Genomic DNA, 26,009 nt, shown 5'->3' with positions numbered 1-26,009 from the left:
TGCAAGTGGCCTATTGCTGGGTGGTATACTATCCTCTCTGACCCCTTATTGAAAATAATTATAAATATTTTTTGTAATCAAACTTACTTATTATCTCTTTCCTTGTGTTCAGCAATAATTATCCAGAAAACATTGATTTCAGATTTTACTTCCAATTAAAAAAATATGCAATCTGTTACAGTCTAAGACATCTTAGACTCAGTACAATACTCTGTAATTGACCTGTACCATGCCTGCCCACCTGGGCAAGGGGTCCCACAGAAACACGACTAATGAAGAATGAGCCCGATTCTTTTTGTCAGATAGGAGGGTAAGATAGATAATGAATGTTCTGGTGCCTGCAAAAGTTCACAAGATCTTGGGAAAGCATTTATCTTGCAACATATCAGAACCAATCTGTTTTGTATCTTTGTTATATAATTACCCTCAATGTTATTTTTGTAACCCCCACTTCTCTCTCTCTCTCTCTCTCTCTCTCTCTCTCTCTCTTTCTCTTTCTGAGTGTGTGTGTGTGTGTGTGTGTGTGTGTGTGTGTGCGTGCATGTGTACCCATGCATGTGTGCATGCATGTATGCAGCAATTCAAGCCCATGCAGGCACACGTGAGGCCAGAGGCTGGCCTAAGGATGCCTCCCTCCATCACTTCTCTCTCTTATTTTTTGAGTCAGGCTCACAGTGAACCTGGAGTTTGCAGATTTGGCTGAACAGGTACCCAGTGAACCCCTGACATCTGCCTGTCTGCCCCTGCACTTGAACTAAGATCTCCATGCTTGCAGCAAATGCAATGCACTAAGTCATTTCTCTACGCACACAGCCATCTTTTCTCTGAGATTTCTTCCAGAAATAATGTTCACTTTGAAATCTGAAATAATTATTTTCTTCCTTATATTTTACAGTAAAGAATTTATGTTTAAAAAGCTACTCCTGGGGTTCAGTCCTAAGAGCACTGACTGGATTCAATTCCCAGCACCAACATGGTGGCTCACAACCATATTTAACTCCAGGGGATCTGGCACCCTCTTCAGGCTTCTCTAGGCACTACATACATGTGGCATGCATGCATGCAGGCAAAATACTCATACAGATAAGATCAGAATTAAATTTTTAAATAATACCCACCCTACTTCAAGAATAATCTCAACAACTCTCCATTTCTGACTTTCTGTATACTGTGGTCCATTCTCCATGGGCACATACCTCAAAAGCAGGGATTTCTTCCTTCCTTCCTTCCTTCCTTCCTTCCTTCCTTCCTTCCTTTCTTTCTTTTTATTCTGGAGCAGAAGCTACTTTTATTTGTATATTTCACTTTATTTTCCACTCTTTTATTGAAAATGGCTCTCTTTCTCATATACCATATTCTCATTACAGTTTCCTTTGCCTCTATTCCTCCCAGTTCCTTCCTCCTCCACTGCCAGCTAGATCTATCCCCCTTCTGTCTCTCATTAGAAAGCAATCAGGCTTCTAGGGCATAATAACAAAATAAAATAGAGTAAGATATAAAATTTAACATGTACGGATTAGATAAAACAAACAAACAAAAGGAAAAATCCCAGAAAAAAGGCACAAGAAACAGGTATAAATGCAGAGACCCATTCATTCTCACCCTCTCGAGTCCCAAACCAACACATGTGGAAGTCATAATGGACACAAAGTACATAATGTACATAATGTACATAATGTACACTGGTGCAAGCCTGCTCCAGTCTCTGTGAGTTCATAGGAGCCTTGCTCATGTTGATCTATAAGACCTTGTTTTCATGGTGTCCTCCATCCCCTTTGCCTCTTACACTCTTTCTTCCTCCTCTTCTGCAGGGTTTCCTGAACCCTGATGGGAGGGATTTGGTGGAGACTTCCCATTTAGGGTTGACTTCTCCATGTTCAGGGAGTACTGTAGGTGTTGTCTTCAACAATGGGGCATTGCCATCAGTTTGTGGAAAGCCACTTAGTCTTGGCAACAGACTGGGTTCTTTGCAGATTTCCCATTGGCCAACAACTCAATTAGCTGTAACCCAATACTGGTACAGGAAGCTTTTCTGTTGACAAGAAACATGCAGTTGGGGCTCTGTTTTTCCCATTATTTGTCAATTTCATTTAGATTACTTTATGCATGTAAATATATTACGAACTTTCTACTGTGTTGGGTTTTCATACTATTCCTCAAATGTCCCTCAATTTTAGTTGTCTCTCACCATATTCCCTCCTTTGTTCCCCCCCACACTCCCTACTTGAACCTCTTACTCTGGTTGCTCTTCCACTAATCTGTAACTATCTATATTCTATTTCTTTTTCCTAGGGAAATCTATCTGTCCCTACCTAATCCCTTACTCTATACCTACCCCTTACAGTTCTATGGATTGTAGTTAAGTCATTCACTTAACAGCTAGTATCCATGTATAAGCAAATACAGATAATATTTGTCTTTCTGAGTCTTGGTTACCTCACTCAGGATGATTTCTTTTATTTCCAACCATCTACCTGTGAATTTCATGATTTATTTTTTGAATGGTTCAGTAATATTCCATTGTGTAAATGTACCACACTTTCTTCATTCATTTGTTGAGGGACATTTAGGTTGTTTCCAGTTTCTAGTATTATGAATAGAGAAGCAATGAACATGGTACAAATGGCTCTGTGGTAAGGTGAAGAATCTTTGAGGTATATACCCAAGATCTTGAGGTAGTTCATTTTCCATCTTCCCAAGGAAATGCCACACTGATGTCCACAATGGCTGTAAAAGTTTGCACTCCCACTGGCAATGAGTAAGTATTATACACACTCTACATCATTGCCAGCATGAGCTGTCACTTGTTTCATTGATCTTAGCCATTCTAATGAGTTTGTATTTTCTTGATGACTAAGGACCTACTTAGCCCCTCTGTATGTAGGTGACAGTTGTGTAGCTTGGTCTGTGTATGGGGTCTCTAGCAGGATCTATCCCTGGTATATGAGTTGGGTTTTTTACCTTTTCCCTATGTTGGGATGCTTTGCTCAGTCTTGAAGCAGGCGGGGAGGAGCTTGGTTCTGCCTCAACTTGATTTTCCATGCTTTTTGACTCCCATAGGAGGCCTGGCCTTTTTCTGAGGCATAGAGGGGAATACATAAGAAGTGGGGGGGGGGAGGAAATGAGAGGATATGAGGGTGGGAAAACTGGTTTGTATGTAAAATAAATTAAAAATGTAATAATAAAAATAAAATTTAAAAGTGGATGTTGAAGCTCAGAGCCTCCTGAGGATTGGGCTGTGCACAGGAGAACCCATCCCAGTAGACCAGCCCATCAAGAATCTTCCAATATCCTAGTCCTACCTCCACCCACTGCCATCTGAGTATTGGACCTGCTTGCACCCACCTGAAGATAACCTTGGTCTGGTACCCACCAGGAAAGGGAGAGACCCCATTGGTATGCACTGGAAGAAGGGATGTGTAGATGACATTATAAGAACACAGTCAACAACAGAAAGATCAATATGACAACACCAGAGTCTAGGGACTCTACAATAGCAAGACCTGAACATCCCAACACAGATGAAGCAGAAGAGAATGACCCTAAAACAACTTTATGATAATGATAGAGACCCTCAAAGAGGTAATGAGAAAATCCCTTAAAGAAATGGAAGAAATAATTCAAGAAATGGGGGAAAAGACAAACCAAAAAATGCAAGAAATAATTCAAACAGTGCAAGGCTTGAAAGCTGAAATAGAGCTGGTGGGGGGAAGCAAAAAACCAAAACCAAACCAAACAAACAAACAAAAAACCCCACAGTATGGACTTTCAGTGAGTGTTTCTTTCCTCTGTTCTCGAGCACTGTGTCTTTTACAACGGTTATGAAAGAGACTGGAGTGCCTGATGACTTGAAGAGATAGAGGACCAAAGAAGAGAAGTGATCTCTTCCAAGTCACAGAATAATGGGTAAATCTGAACAAGAGCACAGACTTTTAGATGCAAAGACCAGGGATTTTTCTTATATATATTCTTGTGGGAATAGATCCGAAGGTCTTACTAGCTAACATGCTTGGAAATGCCCAAAGTCAAAAGAAGCTGGAAAGCACCTCTAGATGGCTGGGAGCTAACTGAATCAACATTGGATGAATTAGATCAAAAGATGACAGAAGCTGAAACTGAACCCCATGAGGGAAAAAGGAAAGTGGAATCTCTGTGGCACATCTTCAGAATCCATTACCAGAAAACTCCATATATCTTTGACTTCTTTCACAAGAGGAAGGCCTAAGTAGAGAACTCTATGAATACTGCATTAAAGAAGGCTATAAAGACAAAAACCTGATTGCAAAGTGGAAAAAACGGGACTACGAGAATCTGTGCAGCCTCCGCTGCATTCAGACTCAGGACATCAACTTTGGGACAAACTGCATTTGTCTGGTTCTGAAAAGCAAGCTAGAAGTGGGTTGCATTATTGAACGCATGCATTGTGGCTGCTGGGGTTGCTCTGGCTAACACCCTTGACTCCTCTATATTCTGGATTTTGGACCTTGTTGGCTCCTGCCTTATTGGGCTACCACCCTCCTGGAGCAGCTCTTCTCAGAGTGGTGCCCAGAGAAGAGACCCAGAGGGAACATGGGGTCTACAGGTAAAGGCTTCACTAGCTGAAATTTGTGAAAATAAAACCTTTAGACCTCAAAAAACAAAACAAAATAAACAAACAAACAAAAAAACCCAGTATGAGGGAATGCTGGAAATACAAATGTTATGACTAAGTTTTTTCCGCCAGCCTGGTCCTAGAGCTGCACCAGCCCCAAATAACACAGAGAGACTCTGTATTTGATATAATGCTGTTGGCCAGTTACTTATTTCTTATTGACTAGCTCTGTCTTTAATATTAACCAATTTCTATTAATCTAAGTATTTCCATGTGGTCTCATCTTACCGGAGAGAGAGGCCTGCATTCTGCTCTCTTTCTTCCATCTTGAATATCCTCCCTACTACTTCCTCTTTCTTCCTTGTCTCCTAGTCCCGCCTATTTTGCTTTCCAATTGGCCAATAGTATTTATTCATTAACCAATAAGAGAACATATTTACAGAATGACATCTCCCATCAGACAAAAGGTAGGTAAATGATCAGGAACTACAGATGCAAGCATAACCAACAGAATTCAAGAGATGGAATATATAATCCCAGGCTTCGAAGATATACTAGGAGAAATAGATTCATTGGCCAAAGAAAATCTTAAGTCCAACAAATCCCTAACACAAAATATCCAGGAAATATGGGACACTGTGAAAAGGCCAAACCTAAGAATAATGGGTATAGAAGAAGGTGAAGAAACCCACCTTAAAGGTACAGAAAACATATTCAACAAAATTATTGATGAAAACTTTCCCAACCTAGAAACAACATGCCAATGAAAGTACAAGAAGCTTACAGAACACCAAATAGAGTGGAGCACAAAAATGTCCCCTCTCCACATAATAACCAAAACACCAAACATACAGAATAAAGAAAGAATACTAAGGGCAGCAAAGGAAAAATGCCAAGTAACATATAAAGGCAACCTTATCATCATTATGCCTGACTTCTTCATGGAAACTATGAAGGCCATAAGGACCTAGATAGATATTCTACCAACACAAAGAGACCATGGATGCCAGCCCAGACTACTATAACCAGCAAAGCTTTCAATCAGTATAGATGGAGAACCCAAGATGTTCCATGACAAAGCCAGATTTAAATAATACATATCAACTAATTCAGCCCTACAGAAAGTTCTGGAAGGAAAATGCAAATACAAGGAAGTTAGCTACACCCACAAACACATAAGCAATAGATAATTTCACTTTACCAACAGCCCCCCAAAAGGGGGGAGGGATGCACACACAATACCACTACTACCACCAAATCCAAAACAAATAAGAATTAACAATCAATGACCATTAATATCCCTCAATATTAATGGTGTTAACTTGCCTATAAAAAGACACAGGCTAATAGAATGGATACAAAAACAGAATCCATCCTTCTGCTGCATATAAGAAATACACCTCAACTTCAAAGATAAATGTTACCTCAGAGTTAACGGTTGGGAAAATATTTTCCAGTCAAATGGACCCAAGAAGCAAGCAGGTGTAGCAATCCTAATAACTAATAAATTAGATGTTAAACTAAAGTCAATCAAAAGAGATAAAGAAGGTAATTTTTTATTCATCACAGGAGAAATCCATCAAGATGAAGTCTTAACTCTAAACATCTATGTCCCAAATAAAAGCACCCACATTCATAAAAGAAACATTACAAAAACTCAAATCACACATAAAACATCACACACTTATAGTGGGAGATTTCAACACCCAACTCTCAACACTAGACAGGACCACCAGACAGAAACTTAACAAAGAAACAAAGGAATTAACAGAAGTTATGACCCAATTGGATTTAACAGACACCCATAGAACATTCCATCTAAACAAATATACCTTCTTCTCACCATCACATGGAACCTTCTCTAAAATCGACCACATACTAGGAAATATAGAAAACCTTGATAAGTACAAAAAACATAGGAATAACCCCCTGTATCTAATCAGACTAGCATGCTTTAAAGTTAGAATTAAACCACAACACTAATTGCAGAAACCCTAAAAACTCATGGAAATTGAACAATGTGCAATTGCACCATTGCTGGGTCAAGGAATAAATAAAGAAAGAAATAAAATACTTCCTAGAATTCAATGAGAGTGAAGACGTATGGGAAACTCTGAAAGCAGTGCTAAGAGGAAAGTTCATAGCACTAAGTGCCCACATAAAGAAACAGGAGCATAGTCAAACTAGAGAAGTAACAGGTTAACTGAAAACTCTAGAACAAAAAGAAGGAAACTCACCTAAACAGAATAGATGAAAGGAAATAATATAATTGAGAGCTGAAATCAATAAAATAGAAACTAGATAAACAATACAAAGAGTCAATGTAACAGAGTTGGTTCTTCGAGAAAAATCAACAAACCTTTATCAAAACTAACCAAAAGGCAGAGACAGAACATGCAAATGAACAAAATCAGAAATCAAAAGGTTGATATAACAATGGACACCGGGGAAATCCAGAAAATCTTCAGGCCATACTTCAAAAACTTGTACTATATAAAATTCAAAAATTTAAAGGAAATGGACAATCTTCTGGATAGATATCACCTACCAAAATTAAATCAAGAACAGAAAAGCAATTTAAATAGACTCATAGCCTCTAATGAAATAGAAGCAGTCATCAAATTCTCCCAACTAAAAATAAGCCCAGGGACAGATCGTTTCTGTGTAGAATTCTAACAGAAATTTAAAGAAGAGCTAATACCAATACTCCTCAAGGCATTCCACACAATAGAAGCAGAAGGTTCATTGCCAAACTCTTTTTACAAGGTTACAATTACCTTAGTAACACAAAGACACAACTAAAAGAGAGAACTACAGACCAATATCCCTCCTGAACACTGATGCAAAAATACTCAATGAAATACTGGCAAATCAGTTCCAAGAGCACATGAGAGAAATCATCTACCATGATTAAGTTGGCTTATTCCCAGCATGCAGAAATAATTCAATATATGGAAATCCATCAATGCAATCCACCATATAAACAAACCTAAAAAGAAAAATACATGATCATCTTACTAGATGTTGAGAAATCCTTTGACAAAAATCCAACATCCCCCATGATAAAGGTCTTGGAGAGATCAGGGATAACAGGAACATACCTAAACATAATAAAAATCAATATACAGCAAACCAACAGCCAACATCAAACTAAATGGAGAGAAACTTAATGTGATTCCTCTAAAATTAGGAGTAAGACAAGGCTGTTACTCTCTATGTATCTCTTCAATATTGTACTTGAAGTGCTAGCTAGAGCAATAAGAAAACAAAAGGAGATCAAGGGGTAACAGAATAGAAAGGAAGAAGTCAAACTTTCACTATCTGCAGATGATATGATAGTTTACATAAGTAACCTGAAAAACCCTACCAGGGAACTCCTAAAGCTGACAAACACCTTCTGCACAGTGGCAGGATACAAGATTAACTCAAAAAAAAAAAAAAATCAGTAGCCCTACTATATACAGACAATAAAGCGGCTAAGAAAGAAATCAGAGAAACATCACTCTTTACAAATCTACAAACAACATAAACTATTTTGGGGTAACATTTACAAAACAAGTGAAAGACCTATATAATAAGAGATTTGAATCTTGAAAGGAAGAAATTAAAGAAGAACCAGAAAATGGAAAGATCTCCTATGCTCTTGGAAGGTAGGGTCAACATAATAAAAATGACAATCTTGCCAAAAGCAACCTAAAGATTCAATTCAGTCCCCATGAAAATCTCAGCACAATTCTTAATATACCTTGAAAGATCAATACTCAACTTTATATGGAAAAACAAAAGATCTAAAATAGCCAAAACAACCCTGTACAATAAGGAAACTTCCAGAGGTATCACCGTCCCGGACTTCAAGCTCTACTATAGAGCTTTAGTCCTGAAAACAGCTTGGTATTGGCACAAAAATAGACAGGTAGACCAATGGAATCGAATAAAAAAAACTGTGATATTAACCCACACACCTATGCACACTTAATTTTTTGACAAAGAAGCTAAAATTATACACTGGAGAAAAAAAAAAACATCTTCAACAAATAATGCTGGCATACCTGGATGTTTGGGTGTAGAAGACTGCAGATAGATCCATATCTACTGCCTTGCACAAAATTCAAGTCCAAGTGGATCAAAGACCTCAACATAAATCTATCTACACTGAACCTCTTAGAAGAGACAGTGGGGAGGTATCCTTGAATGAATGGTACAGGAGACTGCTTCCTGAACAAAACACCAGTAGCACAGACAATGAGATTAACACTTAATAAATGGGACTTCCTGAAACTGAAAAGCTTCTGTGAGGCAAACGACACAGTTAACAAGACAAACAGCAGCCCACAAAATGGGAAAAGTTATTCATCAACCCCACATCTGACAGAGGGCTGAACTCCAAAATACACAAGGAACTCAAGAAGCTAGTCACCAAAACATCAAATAATCCACATAAAAAATGGGGTATAGAACTGAATAGAGAATTCCCAATAGCAATCCAAAATGGCTGAAAGACATTTAAGAAAGTGCTCAACATCTTTAGTGATCATGGAAATGAAAATGCAAAAAACAAACAAACAAACAAACAAACAAAACAAAAACAAAACAACAAAAAAAAAACTCTCTCAGACATCATCTTATCATCTTACTCCTGTCAGAATGGTTAAAATAAAAAACACCTAAGACAGTTTATGCTGGAGAGGATGTAGAGAAAGGGGAACACTTCTCCACTGCTGGTGAGAGTGTAAACTCCCACTTGGAAATCAGCGACTTTGAAAATCAGTATGGTGGTTCCTCAGGAAAATGGGAGTCTACAAGATTCAGCAATTCCACTCTTAGAATACACCCAAAAGATGCACATTCATACAACAAGGACATCTGTTCAACTATGTTCATAGCAGCATTATTTGTTATCAAGAAGCTGGAAGCAACTTAAATGTCCCTCAACTGAAGAACAGATGGAGAAAATGTGGTACATTTACACAACAGAGTACTACTCAGTGGGAAAAAAATGGAATCTTGAAATTCTCAGGCAAATGGAGGGAAGTAGAAGAAATCATCCTGAGTGAGGTAACCCAGTCCCCAAAACACAAACATGGTATGTACTCACTCATATATGGATTTCAGACATAGAACAAAGGATTACCAGCCTACAATGAACACCACCAGAAAAGCTAGGAAACAAGAACCCTAAAAGAGTCATACGTGGTCCCCCTAAGGGGGGGACAAGATGTCCTGAGCAAATTGGCAGCATGGGGGATGGGAGAGGGAGTTAGGATAAAGAGAAGCTGAGAAATGGGGAGAGGAGGACATGAGGGGCAGGAAGTTTGAGTCAGGGGTTTCAAAGGATAATACTCAACTTTATATGGAAAAACAAAAGGCCCAGGATTGTAAGGAGTAAGGTTTTTCCTCCTGCCCCTGGTCTTGTCCTGCCGCCACGCCAGCCCCAATTAATGCACAGAGACTCTGTATTTGATATAATGCTGTTGGCCAGGTACTAGTTTCTTATTGGCTAGCTCTGTCTTTAAGTATTAGCCCATTTCTGTTGATCTATGTATGTTCACGTGGTCTCATCTTACTGGGGAATAGGGCAGACATCTCGTCTCCCCAGTCTTTCCATCTTGACTCCTTCCTTACTACTTCCTCTTTCCTCCTCGTCTCCTAGTCCCAACTTTCTAGCTTTCCTACTGGCCAACAGTGCTTTATTCATTAACCAGTATGAAAAACATATTTACAGAATGACATCTCCCATCATCTCCTCTTTTCTGTCTAAAAATAAAAAGAAGGGTTTTAACCTTAACATAGCAAAATATATCATAAAACAATTATCAAGTAAGAATCACAGTTAACAATATTTAGTCCATTAATATTTAGTAAGATTTAAGAAAATATTTCATCATCTATTATATTTTGTGTGTCTAAAGTCTATGTAACTTATCCTTAATCCTAACTAAGGAAAACTATAACCATAACTATTTATCTTCAACTCCTCAAAGACCACAGAAGGGTAATATATAAACTATAGAAATGACAGAGACAACTCACTGCCTGGTCAGTCATATGAAGTTCTTCTGTAATTTTTCATCTTCAGCCCATAGGCCATAGTGTGTATGGCAGACTCCTCAGTAAAGCAGGAATCTTTAAACTGTCTTCTTGTATTGGCAGTTTGTCAGTCACTTTTTTCTGTGTCCTGCAGACTGTCTGGCAGATTCTTCCATGAAGTAGGAACTCTGTAGCAATGTCCATCTTGAATCAGCAGTCACTTTTCAGTGGGTACTGCATGTCCAGTTTATACAGCATAAAGTCAAACAGTCCAGACATGAGCAGTATCTTGTCCAAATGCCTAGTCTTGCCATATTGGAAGTAAACTTCGTAATGCGTTTCTTCAATGTCCATCTTCCTTTTTGACGCAGATGTTGTTGCCAGGAGCAGTTATGTATCACTGTCAAGAAAAACCCTAAACCATTTTAAATGGCATATTCTGTAGGTCTTTGAAAGGTTTGAAGAATGTCTATCTAATTCAAATACATTTCTGTGTATCTTGAAAAACCTAACTAACTTAACTTTGACTATCATAGGTTACTATCTAGAATCTGTACTAAATTATACATTTCTAAATGAGCTATATAAACACAATACCTAAACAAGAGGAGAAATATACTCATCACAAAATTGACCTTAAATTGTATCAATAAATGAGAATCCATTTCAAAGTGAAGTATTCATATCTATACCATAATTCCCTTTTTACCTTTAAAAAGATATTGGTTGTGATCATTAACCATTTATAAGCAAGTCCATTTAAATGAAAACAAACATTTATAAACAATATTTGGGAATTGGGCGTTGTTCTTTCTAAACTGCTTCCTGCTGGTAGGGGACACTGTTATGGGGATCCTAAGAAGATGCAGATATCCTGGCTATAGTCTACAAGGTTGGCTTGTCCCAATGTTTTGAATGTTGGATCACCTGGGATGCTGTTTCAGGGGGTCTGGCTTGCTAAAACCACATTAGTCTGGAAGGAATGCACAGCTTTTCATTTTCTGTGGAAACAAAAATAGAAATCCTTTTCCCCAGTAACTTGTCCTTGACTTAAATTTTGAAGTCAAAGCATTTTTAAAATATAAAAATTGAATTAATTCAGCAGTATTTCCTTTAACAGTTGTTATTTTCTCAGCAGTCAAAAGATACAAAGACAATAATGCCATACAGTATGCAGATTCCATTTTTACATGGCCTTTTTATTACTTTGTTTCTTTTACTTCTATTTTTTCATTTTTTGAGACAGGGTTTCTCTGTGTAACTTTTATTTGTCCTGGAATTCACTCTGCATACCAGGTTTACTTGGAAATCACAGAGATCTGCTTGTCTCTGTCCCCTGAGTGCTGGGATTAAAGGCATGTGCCACCACACCCAACTGTTCTGTCTTTTTATTTTTAAACCATTTTATCCCCTTTCCCTTTCTCTCCCAAGCCTACCTATATTTTAAAACACACTGTAAACCTTTAGAGGTTTTCTTAATGTGAATCTGTCTTTACTGTAAATCTTTAGCTTTGTCTAGCCACGAGTCTTTATCTGGTAAACAACAACATTGCTAAAATGAAAGTCATAGCAGTTTCAGCCACGGTTTACCAAAGATGGCAGCGGGTAACTTTACCTACCGCCAGCAGTGAGAGCTGAGGTCACCGCCTTGGTTTTCTCTGCCATCCAGCAGCATGCTGCCGGCTTGGAGATGTGGCCATTGCCATTGCCAGCTCTCATACACAACAATAAATTGTTAGCAGTTCTTTTTAAAAGCCGTGCTGAATCAGTAAACTTCCCTTAAAGGAGCCACACAAATGCTTGTCTTTCGCAAGTCAGAGTCCAACCGAGAAAAATGCTGCTACCAAGAAACCTTGCTTGTCTCTGTTCTTTTGTTTGTAAAACCCTTTTATAAGCTTTTGTTAAATGTTAAGTGGAAGTTCTTATTAGCCATGTGGGCGCCATATGTAAAGAGTAAGGTTTTTCTGCCAGCCACTGGTCTGGTCCTGCCACCACGCCAGCACCAATGAACACACAGAGACTCTACATTTGATATAATTCTGTTGGCCAGTTACTTGTCTCTTATCGGCTAGCTCTGTCTTAAGTATTAACCCATTTTTATGTATTTCCACGTGGTCTTATCTTACTGGGGAGAGGTGGCTGGCGGTTCTGCTCTCTCCAGACTCTCCATCTTCTCCCCTCCTTACTACTCCCTCGAATCCTCCTTGTCTCTTTGTCCCGCCTATCTTGCTTTCCTATTGGCCAACAGTGGTTTATTCATTAACCAGTATGAGAAACATATTTACAGAATGACATCTCCCATCACAGGATAGCCAAAACAACCCTGTACAATAAAGGAATTTCAGGAGACATTATCATCCCCGACTTCAAGCTCTACTATAGAGCAATAGTCCTGAAATCAGCTTGGTATGGGGACAAAAATAGACAGGTAGACTAATGGAATAGAATCAAAAGTCCTGATATTAACCGACACACCTGAGAACACCTATTTTTGATGAAACAGCTAAAAGTATACAATGAAAGGAGGAAAGCACTTTCAACAAATGGTGCTGGCACAATTGGATGATGGTGTATAGAAGACTGCAGACAGACCCATGTCTACCGCCATGCACAAAACTCAAGTCCAAATGGATCAAAGACCTCAACATAAATCCAGCCACACTGAACCTCTTAGAGAAAGTGGGAGGTACCTGTGAACAAATTGGTACAGGAGACCGCTTCCTGAACATAAAACTCCAGTAGCACTCCAGTAGCACAGACACTGAGATCAACAATTAATAAAGGGGACCTCCTCAAACTGAGAAGCTTCTGTAAGGCAAAGGACACAGTTGGTAAGATCAAATTGCAACCCATAGACTTGGAAAAAATCTTCACCAACCCTACATCTGACAGAGGGCTGATCTCTAAAATATACAAACAACTCAAGAAACTAGTCACCAAAACACCAAATAACTCTATTTAAAAAAAAATGGGGTACAGAACTGAAGAGAGAATTTGTACAGCCATTTTGGAGATCATTATGGCAGTTCCTCAGGAAAATGGGAATCAGTCTACCAGAGGACACTGTAATCCCACTTTCAGGCATATACCCAAATGATCCACATCCATGCAACAAAGACAACTGTTCAACTATGTTGGTAGTAGCATTATTCGTAATAGCAAAATCTGGAAGCAACCTAGATGCCTCTAAACTGAAGAATGGATAAGGAAGATGTGGCACATGTACACAATGGAATACTACTCTGAGGGGGAAAAATGGAAACTTGAAATTCGCAGGCAAATGGATGGAACTTGAAGAAACCATCCTCAGAGGTAACCCAGTCACAAAAAGAGGAACATGGTATGTACTCACTCATATATGTATTTTATACATAGAACAAAGGATTCTCAGCCTATAATTCACACCACCAGAGAAACTAGGATACAAGGAGGAACCAAGGAGTTTCATACAAGGTCCCCTCACAGAAGGAGAAAGGGACACGATTTCCTAAGCAGTGGGGGGGGGGGCAGTGAGTGGAGAGGGAGCTAGGAGAAAGAGAATGGTAGGAGAGAAAGGACTAGGAAGATTGAGGCAGGGGAGGAATAGATGAGAGAAAGAAAGAGAGACAGAGAGACAGAGAGAGAGGGGGGAGATAGAGAGAGAGATGCCATAAAAAAGAGAGCCATTATAGGTTTGAAGAGAAAACTGACTCTAGAGAAATGTCCAGAGACCTACAAGACTTACCACAACTAACAATTTGAGCAACAGTGGAAAGGCTACCATAAATGCCATCCCCTGAATATGAGATTGATGATTAACTTATCCACCATCATAGAGCCCTCATCTAGTAGCTTATGGGAACAGAATCAGACATCCACAGCTAAACACTCAGCTGAACTGGAATCCAAATGTAGAGAGAGAGGACAAGAGCAGGCTACAGAAGCCCACAGAAACAGCTGACCTGAACAAGGAGGAGCTAATGGGTCCCCAGATTGATAGCTGGGAATCCAGCATTGGACTGACTCAGACCCCCTGAACATGGGTCTCAGTTAGAAGGCCTGGGCAGTCTAAGGGATGTCTGACAGTGGAACCAGGATGTATCCCTGGTGCAGGAAAGGACTTTGGGAGCACATTACCCATGGAGCAATACTCCCCTAACCTACAGGCAGAATGGAGGTTCTAGTCACTACTCTAAATGACTTGACAGATTTTGTTGACCCCTCCTGGAAGGCATTACCCTCCATGTGGAGTGTGGGAGATAGGATGGAAAGGTGTTTGGGGGCATGGGAGGATGGGAGAGATGGAGGGAGGGAGGAAAAGAGGGAGGGAGAAAGGGAGGGAGAGGGAACTGAGATCAATATGTAAAATAAGAAAAATAAATAAAAAACTAAAAAAAATATTTAGTCAGGGGAAGAATAAAGGAGAGCAAAGAAAGAGACACCATAGTAGAGGGAGCCATTATAGGTTTAAAGAGAAATCTGGCACTAGGGAAATGTCCAGAGACCTACAAGGATGTCTTCAACTAACAATCTATGCGATAAGTGGAGAGGTGACCTTATATGTCCTTCCCTAATAATGAGACTGACAACTACCTTATATGCCATCCTAGAGCCTTCATCTAGTAGCTAATGGAAGCTGAAGCAAACACCCACAGCTAAACATTTAGCTGAACTCTTGGAATCCAGTTGCAGAGAGGGAGGAGTAATGAGCAAAGGGGTCAAGACGAGGCTGTAGGTACAGAAACTGGTGACCTGAACAAGGGGGAATCCATGAACCCCAGTCTGATAGCGGAGAAAACAGCAGACCCCTGAATGTGGGTGTTAGTTAGGAGAAATTGGCCTCTGGTAGTGGATCAGTATTTATTCCTAGTATATGAATGGACTTTGGGAGGCCATTCCACATAGAGGGTTACTTCCTCAGCCTGACACATGGGAGAGGAGTTAGCCCTGCTCCAAATGATATGACAGACTTTAAAGATTCCCCATGGGAACCTCCCTGGGGAGCATAAGGGGGATAGTATAGGGGTTGGGGGATGTAGAGGAGAAGGGGAGAGAGGGGGACTGGGATTGACATGTAAAACAGCTTCTTTCAAATTTAAGTAGTAAAGGAAATATAAAAGGATGCTGAACATTTTCTTTCTTAGCCATTTGAGTTCCTCGTTTGAACAGTCTCTGTTTTGATATGTACCTTATTTTTAAATTGAGTTGTCTTCTTGATATCTAGATTTTTGAGTTTATATATATATATATATATGTATATATATATATATATATATATATATTTTTTATATTATCCCTGTATCAGATGTGTAGTTGTAAAAATCTCTTTTCCTAATCTGTAGAGTACTATAAATCAGAGGTTTCTAAAGCCAGGTTTGTTCAGTTTACACTGTGCTTTCAGAATTCAGTTTTTCCACCCTGTGAGTCTCAAATTACTGCTAATCCAGGTATCCAGACAGGATAGAGATCTAGTAATCCTTGAAATCTCTGCTGTTCCCATTCACCTTCTTGAGATTTTATTTAACATTGTTTTATTAGCATATATACTTTGTTTAAATTCTGTAGATTTTAGAATCTAGCCTGAGCCCAAGTGCATGTCATTGTTCGTTTTTTGTTTGTTTGTTTGTTTGCTGGATTTAAGCAGGTGTGAGATGTGTTGGGGCTGGAGAGTTGGCTTGGGGATTAAATCCTTACTGTTCTTGCAGAGGACCCAGACATGGTATCTTAGCATCTACACTGTGGCTCAAAACTGTCTAATCTAGAGCCAGGGTATTCCATGTCCTCTTCTGACCACCAGGGGTATTACAGCATGTGTTGGATACAAACTTCATGCAGGCAAATTACATACACATAATGAGGGAAGAAATTGCATTTAAAAATGTGATTTGACAGTGACAACTAATATTCGAAGAATAAAGATACCTGTGTCCCTCAGGAAAACTACCTGGTTTTCTCCTATGAGACCTTATAGGCTCCCTTTTGCTGCCCTGAGGTGAATTGCAGTTTCATTTTATTCAAGTTGTACTATGAGAAGGAAATTACATACTAGTTAGTCTTAGTTACTGGGTTTTTTTTTTTTTTTTCTCTCATTCTTACTCTCAGGCTGGCTTACTTGGAAAAATGGGTCTTAACAATGATGATTGTTTTGGCATGCAGACTGTGAAATCCAAATTTGTGGACACATGAAACAGGGTTCCATCCTTGCACTTTGCTCAGTTCAGAAGTTTTAATCTTCCATCAAGATGCTTTCTTACTGTTTCCATGGTTACAGCCATCACACAAACACCAGTCTGATTTAGCATCCCTAGTACATGCATTTGATGAAACAAACTATAACAGGAGTCACTAGATTTAGACAATGTTTAATAGAAGACTTAATGTATCTACCTTCATTCATTTACCCACACAGGTAGGCCATCTCAGTCTATTGGAGCAAATGACTAAAGTTCAGCTACTAAAAATCCATCTTTCTCCAGGAAGAATGAGACTGGGCAGCCCTTCTAAATCTCGTCTCTTTTTCTATTGATGTTTCTCTAGAAATGCTGTCACTTCATTCTGTCAGACACATTCTGTCAGACAGATTAATACAATAGATCAGTTTGAGGCTATGACTTGTTTTGCTTTCTTGTGGTGAATTACAGTATTATTTGGTTCGAGTTGTATGAGAGAGGACTTGTTTAACACTTGATTCTTATTTCTTTGGGCTTTCTCATTTTTATCCTCAAATAGTGGGGGAAATGTCCTGATTTAGTTTCTCACACTTGGAAAAAATGCTTCTAATTAACTTTTCCATCTTTAGTCATGTTGACACCTGAGTCACTTGGTCCAGAATAATGAATGAGTCAGCAACGTATTAGTATAAAACTGTAAATTGAATTGTTTACTTCCAAGTCTGCCAGCAAAAAGAGAAAGTTGTGACATAAATTTTAGATGGATATCATCAATTATTATCACCCATTAAACATTATTATATCTGACTTTGTCTCAGTTTATTAATCTCAAATTAGTAATGTGAAATCAGGAATGCTTTTTTACAGCATCATCATCATCATGGAAACAGGAAACAAGCATCTAACCCATAGGTACTGAGCTTCTGAACTTAATTGCCTTGAGTCTGTGGCTGCGTAGTAACATGCTACAGAGGCTGACTGAGTTTGATTCCAGCCTATATTTGCATTTATGATCAGTTGGTATGATTTCCCCAATGACAGCTGAACATTTTATGTCTTTAAATTGCTGTAGATATGGTCCAGAAAGAGCAAATTAGTAAGATACCATCAATGGGCTTAATTGGCCTTCCTCCGAGGGACATGTACAACTTAGTTGTCACCATTGCCCTTCTTACTTTCTTCTCTAATTCACAGTGGCTTCTCATTGTCAGATGTCATGAACCTCATGTTCTCATACAGCCCACTCACATTTTTCTTCTAATCTCACATTTTTGGCCAAAACAACCAATTAAGTCTGATGATAACCTTTTCTAAAGAAGTAGTTTGAACACTAATCCTCCAAAATGACAAGATTTATCTTCTTTCTGTCCAATATAATAAACTGGAATAATTTGATTCTAAAAGCTGGTAAATTCACAAATTACCCACAGGCACACTTTCCATAGCAGTTAAAAGCCTGTTACTAAATAGAGTAAAATTTAAAGTGTGGAAATTGCAACCAGCATTTGAATCTACTTGTGGGTCCCTTGCTCCTCACTGAACAGCAAGATTATAATTTAATGTTCTTATGACATACCGTATGAGCTTACATAATATACAACAACATTAAAAGGCTCTAGAATATGCATAGAAAAGCACTAATTGAAAGTTCCTTCTTCAAAAAGAATCATGAGAGCTTTGTGTTTATAGATTGTGTGAGGCTGGCAACCTTTCTTGTAAATGTCAACTCAATATTAACATTCAATCACAGATCCCAAATCACAAATTTAGATGTACAAGATTTATTCAAATACTCTTCAAGATTTATTCAAATACTATTACAAGATAACTAATTTGAATTACTAATTTTATCCTATTAATTAGAAATCTGAATAGAGAGCTGAATAGATGACTCAGGAGATAAAGGTATTTATGGCCAATCCTGATGACTTCTGCAAAATCACATGGTGAAAAGAAGCAACTCCTGATAACTTTACCCTGAGGACCACAAGTGCACACAGAACCTATGTGCCCACATGTGCATGCATACACACATGCAATTAATAAATACAAGGTAATAAGTGAAAAATACATTTTTATCTTATTTTAATTGGTATAATAATAATGTTGGTGAATATTAGTGTTGATTTATATGTATATACCTATACAATTTAGTGGTTTAAGGACTCTTAAAATATAATTGCTGTTCCCTCCACAATGTCATGAAAATGATAAAATTTACAAAGATCTTAATTAAAAGGAAATGTCATGTTTGTAGACCAGAAGCTATTATACTCTTCCTAAAAGTTTTGTTTTGATTTCATATGTGAATGATGTATAAATGCGCATTACATGCATGTAGTGCCCTTGGAGGCCAGAGGAAGGCATCACACCCCCTGGAGCTGGAGTTACAGATGTTTGTGTGCTGCCACGTGGGTGCTGGAAACCAAATCTCAGTCTTTTACAAGAACATCCACCTATAATGTAGCACCAATGAGTCTGATGCCTTCTTCTGATCTCTATGGGTACCTGCCTGCACATGGTGCACATGTATACCTTTGGGCATAAACACACACACACACACACACACACACACACACACCCTTAAAAAACAAAGCCCTGTTTTTTTAAGAAAACAATATGCCATCATTAAAATCACCACTTGGTGAATTTTCTCGAATTCATTCTTCCTGACTGATGTTTCATGCTATTTGAAGAATGCCAAAATGACTCAATAGGTAAATGATACTCTTTTATAAAAATGGTGCAGAGACAACTAGTCAGCACACAAAAGATATTGAGTCTTGCTCTTCTTGTGCAGTATGCTAAAGGATTAACTTGATACAGATAAAAGACCTAAATGCAAGAGCAAACACAATTAAACCATAAAAATTTAAGGAAGAAAATATTCAGGTAAATATGTTCATGGCTTAGGCAGCATAGGAGCAACAGTGTTAAAATGGGAAAACTGGACTCTGTAAATGTTTTTTTTCAAGCTTCACAGGTGTGGAGTTTTAAATGGAAATGGCCCCCATGGGCTCATAGAGAGTGACACTATTAGAAGGTGTTACCTTGTTGGAGTAAGTGTTGTGTTCTTGGAAGAGATCTCGGTCACTCTCTATCTCCTGCCCCCTCCTCTCTCTCTCCCCCTCCTGTCTGCTGATTTAGTGTAGAACTCTAGGCTCTATCTCCAGCACCATGTCTTCCTGCGTACCACCATGATGATAATGGACTAAACCTCTGAAACTATAAGCAAGTCCCAATTAACTGGTTTTCTTTATAAGAGTTGCCATGGTCATGGTGTCTCTTTACAGCAATAGGACATTGACTAAGACAACGGGCTACCTTCCAGAAACTCCAAAGTCAGTATATATTCCATAGAACTGGAACAAGTTACCAGTGATCTCTCAGAAGGGACTTGGCTCTGTATTGTATAGAAACTCTTAAAATTCAGTAATTAAAGAAAAATAACTCATAATTATGGTTCTTTAATATTGGATCTGAAAATTTACCTTTATAGGGAAATTTTATAAATGACCAATGAAAAGATTCTTGATATTATTGGCCACCAAAGAAATATCAATCAAAGGTGTATTAGTGGTCACTTCATACCCACTAAGATGGCTAGTAGGCAACCAAAAGCATAAATTTCAGGTAAGTTGATGGCAATATTATACCACGTGAGTTAATGCAGATGCAGCGAGAACTGTATCAGTGTTCTCACTGGTGTGGATCCCACATATTAGATTTGGGGAACCAGTAGAAGCCAGGAAACTAGAAAAGGGGGCATGGAAGTGGGAGAAAGAGATTAAGGCAAGGGGGAGATCATACAACATAATATGCTGTAAAGCTGAAGGGAAGACAAGGACATGGAGATTTACACAGGAGACGACTGGGAGGGTAGTACAGACAAAGGAGAGTGGAGGGATTACTAACATCCAGGCTATTTGAAAAGGCAATATGGAAACCTACTTCATAAGCATCCCAAAAATTTATATATTCATGTGCATATTCATGTAAAAGAATCTCAGGCAAAAGAACATCCTTTTAACTTTGCATATAAATGTGATAACCATTTCTCTGTCTCCTTCCCTGTGGTCTGTAAGTGGATTTTGTCATGAAAATCTCCTACATAAGATTCTTTAATGGCAGAGCTTATATCTGGGATAAAGATCAACTTCTGAGTAACTGTCACTCATCATTTAAACTTGCTGTACACAGCTTTAGCATCTCTTATCTACTCCTGAGCTATGTTCCCCTCCTATCTTCTTCCCAGGGCTAGCTTGCTTGCAATATACAACTGCAATCATTATATCTAGAGATTATTAACTTCATTTTATGCCAATGGAATTATTTTATTCTCAACATGTATTACAATGACTGTTAAATGTGTATATGTAGGGCTGGCAAGGTGGCTCAGTTGTTAAGGGCCTAGAAACCAGATAACCTGAGTATTATTTTGGTATTTATATGGTGAAAGGAGACAACTGAGTCTCCTTTGACTTCACATGCCCTTTGAACTTCACGGCACTCCCTCCACAAACACAAAGTAAATACATGCAATACAAAACATGTAAGTGCAGGCTTTGTCAATGTTTGTGAGTAAAAGTTTGAGAAAATGAAACGACATACCTCATTTAACAAAATATTATCTTTTTACATGACTGGATATGTAATGGAGAAAATGTGTGCATTCTTCACACTCTGTTACACCTCAGATGTATGAAGAATCTGTTACAGTACACATGAGATTGTTCCAGATTTGATCTTGAGACGTCTCAAGAAAGAACTCTTCCACTGTCAATTTCTACTGTCCACCACGCAGTATATACTAATTCAGGGATGTTGCACAACTTTCTCTGGGGACATATGAATGAAAAATGCTTGTTTGCTTCAGATAGTACGGTGACAGATCAAAGAATTGATTCCATACAAGTCTAGATGAACCAGTGCATTTACCGACTGACTTACAGGAGCATTGGTGAGTCAGAACAACAGTATTACTGACGATCCTATTGTCATGATGTACAATGACATTGCAGATGCTGCCCATAGAGTCCCACCTTCAGCCAACCTTCTGTTTGTTGTCTGCCATCTCCCAAGAACATGTGTAGCTCAGGGGAGTGTGAGCAGGAGAATAAAGACTGGAATCTCAGGTGAGAGTCTTGTGACCTTCCCTTCTTTTGTTAACAAAGAGTTTTAATAATCTCATAGTGCAAGCCATCACTATTGTGTTTTACTTTTTTGTCGCCATGACTACATACCATGGTTATCTATGCTTCAAAATGGCAAAGGATTATAAGGCCATTAGTGTACCCCCGAGGAAAAGGCCATGTTGCTACAGAGTGTGGGATGATAAAGTTAAAGATAAATTAGAGATCAAGAAGATCCTTACAAATTGACTTATTATTTACAACCTTTTACTTTGTAAAACTTAACAAATTTATTTTTAGATAACTCCATCCATATCCCTACCAGAGTAATAAAATATTGTGATACAATGTCTCTAAATGAACTCCCCAAATCCTAGCCCATATTTTACAGATGTGGGAGATGGTTCTTTTTGCTAACAACAGCTCAGAAGTGGTCCATATGAACATGAGAACTTTATACACTTTCATGGTGCAGGGTTAGGGTTATTTTTATTTTTATTTTATTTTTATTCTGCACTAAATTTGTATGTTTGATGACTCATTCATAGTATGATCAATTCAATTATTCTAATTCAGTCAAGTTTATATCAACAAACTACACTGGCATTCTTTCTTATTCTATTTAATTTTTTTAGGTTTGTATACTGTCAAAGCCAAAGAGAGGTAGTTTTAAACAAATGATTGGTCATTTCAAGGACATCCATGCACCACTTCAAAGTTAAAGGTATGCTTAAAAATGCAGAGGGAGTAGAATATTTCAAGAATTTGGGAACTTTCAGAATGCCAACTGAATTTCATGGAAAGGATTGCTGTGGTAGCTAGCTTTCCCTGGCTCTAACAAAATACCTGAAACCAACTTACAGAAAAAACAGTTTTTGGCTCACAGTTTCATTCCATACTCATGCTCTTTGGGAGCCTGTGGTAAGACAGTGTACATGACAGGTGGCAAATGGTGCAGAAAACATAGAGGAATGTGTTTGGGTCCCACTGTAGGAGCACAGAGCCAAATAACCCTACTTTTCTCTAGACCCTACTTCCAAACACTACAGGCTAGTAGGCAATCCTGTTAGACCAGAGGCCTTTGGAGACATGCAAAATTTAAATGATAACAGCTGCATTTGTGGTGTATATCTATTTGTATTCTTCGGTTTTCACTCTCATGGGATTGGTTTTTCTCATCTTTATTGAGTCTACACTTCAGGAAGAACCAGGATGGAACTGGCAATCACTTGAGATTTTTTCACTTTGTAATTTCATCAAAGTCTGACTGTACTTGGTAACTGGGTCAGTCTTAGCTCATTAGGATGATGATTTCCTTTTTTCTTGTCACCTGACATCACTACTGTCGTATTTATTTGTCAACAATCTAATTATTTCTCCCATGTGTATGTTTCTCTTCCCAAAGCCAAGTTTTCTTCTGTTAGTTAATCTGTTTATATGCTACTTAAACATTCAGAAAAAAAGAAGCAACAGAATAGGATAAAATATACAGCCTGTAAAAATGATCCTTTACAGAGAAAAACAATCATAGTGAATATGCTTATGACTGAGGCCCAGTCAAAGAGTTCTCTGAGTTTCCACACAAAGCATGACTGGCACCAGCAAGATGGCTCAGCTGGTGAAAGTGCTTGCTGCACAAGCCCTGTGACCTGAGCATGGTCTCCAGAAGTTACATACAGGTGGAAGGGACGAGTTGACTCTATAGTGTGTCATACACATGCTCATAGCATACAAGTACACATGCAAAGATAATGCGCTTAAAAAGCTTTAGGTAAAGATTTTTTTTTTTATGTGTGTGCATGAGTGCAGGTGATCTCAAGGGCCAGAAGAGGGTGACAGATCCTCTGGAACTGGAGATATGGGTATGAGCTGCTGGATGTGGGTACTGGGAACTTAACGCTGGTCCTCTGACAAAGGAAGAAATGTTCTTAACATAGTCATCCCTCCATATCCAGTAATAAATATTTTAAAGAGGAAAGTTAGTCTTGCCTTGTGAAAGAGAATGAAAAGACAAGTTAGGAACTGGATGATGTTTGGAATCCACACATATAGCAACCATCATCTGGAAGCTAACTCTCAAAAGCGGGTATTTAAAGTAACTACATGACCTCTAATAAAAATACACAAACATATGTCGAGGCAGTTTCTCATGACACACAGAGATAGTGAGCAGCCTTGGAACTGGAGTTTATACCATTTTCCCCATGAACATATAAATCAAACCATGAATGGACTGTCTTCATGTAACTCTCATAGTGACTAAAAAAACACCAGATGGGTACAAAAGGCAGGGAAACTGAGTATTTTTACATTTACATATGTTGTGTGTAAAATGATAAAGCATACTAGAATATATATTGATCCTCTCCATCCACCTTCAAATTAAAAACATACAAATATCCAACCAACATGCTGCCTAGCTATTCTAGTTCTGGGTGTTTGTCTCAGAAAGATATGCCACACACACAGAATGACCTGTTTGTGCGTGCTCAGGGAAGATTCATTAATTACTGCCACAACCTGGGAAAGTTCTGGATCCTGTGGTAGGTAAAGAGTCAAGCTGTATTATGCCTATACCACGGGATGAGACTTTAGCAAACAGTGAATGATTGGCTCCAGAGAGATTTCCGAAGTGAAAAACGGGTTAGTGTTTAAGTGTGGGACAAGTTTGGGAATTTAAAAGAAAAATGTGACTATTACCAGAAAATCTTGATGAGAGAAGTTTTCTGCTTCTTGCCCGTAGCTCTGGATTCACACAAATACATTTTATTCCATGTGGAGAACCAAACACCTCCCCACTCCACATCCCAGCATGAGTACAGATTTGGCAGGATGGAAGAAAGGGTTACTGTGGTTTTATATAAACAAGATATCGCCATAAGGGGAAATAGGTAAAGGCTACACAAAAATGTTTCTGATTTATTTCTATTGCACACAGGTGCATAATGACCTCAAGCTTTTAAAGTGTTTAATTAGAGGCTAAGTGGAGGAAATACCTTATGGTGTTTTTACTTAACTTATTTAACCAGTCGGTGCTGCCAACTTTGGATGTTGATTTGCTACAGCTTCAGGTTGTACAGGTAGATGGAACACATTCACCCAGAAAATTTACATATCAGCAACCAAGGTTTAAAGACTCAAAGCGCCTTGCTTTCAACTGTGTAGGTCTTCCTGCCTTCCCCTGGTGCTTAGGGCAGTCTGTATTCAGCCCAGCAAGTTATTTCCTGGGAGTAAATTAAAGCTCTCAGAGCACACTTGTGCCCTCAAAGCACCTCAGGGCAGATCACCTTATTCCCAGGAAGAAGGGAAACTTTCATTATCAGCAGGCACAGATAATCTCTGAGAGAGGAAAAAAAAAATGTTTAAAACAATTGCATCTAAAGGAGAAAATAAGTAAGTTCATTACAATGATTAAATTACTACATCAGAGAAAAATTAACATAACACACTGGAATAGCACTTTAACTAAAGACAAAAGGAGTGGTTTGAAGACAGCAGGAAGAGAGCAACACAGAGTGTAAAGTAGCTAAAAAGAACTTGAAAACTGCCACAAAGTTTAGTATGTGAAGGATGCTCAAATCACAGTCAGGCCACTGGGGAAGTTGACACCTGCCACTGGGGAGCTGGGTACCCCAGTAGGCTGGAAACACGGGGCAGAAATGAACACATCTTCTCCTTACCAATGAGACACTCCCCCAGGGTGGTGTCAGACAGTGTTTGTGGACTTGATGCAGTGGGAAGAACAGGGCGGCAATGTACAGGAATGGATTCAAGTTCTCTGTATGTCATAAAGAACTATGATTTCAGCAATACTGTTAGAGAAAGGAAAGCTGCTAAGTGGTGAGTATAGGCATAACTCATTCCTAATAAAGCAGCCCTCCATAATCAACACAAAAGTATCACTACAGGGGTATATATATGTACACTTTTGAAAAGCCAGAGCAGAGACTTCTGGAAAACTACAGAAATCTCCAATTTTTCCAAAAGATTAGGAATCTAGGGGAAGCTACATATTTCAATTGACCTGCTTTCTTTTGGGGCCATTCAATTATATAAACTTCACCTTTGTAATGCAGGTGATGGCACTGAAGTGAGTCCGGTGAACAAAAG

The 26,009-nt window shown here is 38.6% G+C and overlaps 1 pseudogene; it reads left to right on the top strand.

The window, feature by feature from the left end:
* Nucleotides 1-4,015: 4,015 nt before the first annotated feature.
* Nucleotides 4,016-4,449, top strand: LOC127216379 (protein BUD31 homolog; annotated as a pseudogene).
* The last annotated feature ends 21,560 nt before the right edge of the window (nt 4,450-26,009 follow it).

This window comes from Phodopus roborovskii, unplaced genomic scaffold (assembly GCF_943737965.1).
Source record: "Phodopus roborovskii unplaced genomic scaffold, PHOROB, whole genome shotgun sequence".
Taxonomy (NCBI): domain Eukaryota; kingdom Metazoa; phylum Chordata; class Mammalia; order Rodentia; family Cricetidae; genus Phodopus; species Phodopus roborovskii.
Note: the sequence above shows the minus strand (reverse complement) of the source record. Positions and strands in the feature narration are given on the sequence as shown.